Below are 1189 nucleotides of genomic sequence, written 5' to 3' on the forward strand. Positions count from 1 at the left end.
GTGGTCATTTCGAGTGGGTGGAAATTGTTTCTTATGCCGTATTTGATGTCCGGGAAAAATATTAGGCGATTCCACGACGGATCCAGCCGGCCCAAGGCGGAAGGCATGGGCTATAACACACAAAAATTTGGGACTCGCGCGGATTTGCAGTTTTATGGCTGTAAAATGCCAAAAAATTTAATGTGGTCATTTCGAGTTGGTGCAAATTGTTTCTTATGCCGTATTTGATGTTCGAGACAAATATTAGGCGATTCCACGACGGATCCAGCCGGCCCAAGGCGGAAGGCATGGGCTATAGCACACAAAAATTTGGGACTCGCGCGGATTTGTAGTTTTATGGCTGTTAAATGCCAAAAAATATAATGTGGTCATTTCGAGTGGGTGGAAATTGTTTCTTATGCCGTATTTGATGTCCGGGAAAAATATTAGGCGATTCCACGACGGATCCAGCCGGCCCAAGGCGGAAGGCATGGGCTATAACACACAAAAATTTGGGACTCGCGCGGATTTGCAGTTTTATGGCTGTAAAATGCCAAAAAATATAATGTGGTCATTTCGAGTGGGTGCAAATTGTTTCTTAAGCCGTATTTGATGTCCGGGACAAATATTAGGGGATTCCACGACGGATCCATCCGGGCCCAAGGCGGAAGGCATGGGCTATAACACACAAAAATTTGGGACTCGCGCGGATTTGCAGTTTTATGGCTGTAAAATGCCAAAAAATATAATGTGGTCATTTCGAGTGGGTGCAAATTGTTTCTTATGCCGGTATTTGATGTCCGGGACAAATATTAGGGGATTCCACGACGGATCCATCCGGGCCCAAGGCGGAAGGCATGGGCTATAACACACAAAAATTTGGGACTCGCGCGGATTTGCAGTTTTATGGCTGTAAAATGCCAAAAAATATAATGTGGTCATTTCGAGTGGGTGCAAATTGTTTCTTATGCCGTATTTGATGTCCGGGACAAATATTAGGCGATTCCACGATGGATCCATCCGGCCCAATGCAGAAGGCATGGGCTATAGCACACAAAAATTTAGGAATCGCGCGGATTTGCAGTTTTATGGCTGTAAAATGCCAAAAAATATAATGTGGTCATTTCGAGTGGGTGGAAATTGTTTCTTATGCCGTATTTTATGTCCGGGACAAATGTTAGGCGATTCCACGATGGATCCATCCGGGCCC

This window comes from Nicotiana sylvestris, chromosome 6, assembly GCF_000393655.2.
Source record: "Nicotiana sylvestris chromosome 6, ASM39365v2, whole genome shotgun sequence".
NCBI lineage: Eukaryota > Viridiplantae > Streptophyta > Magnoliopsida > Solanales > Solanaceae > Nicotiana > Nicotiana sylvestris.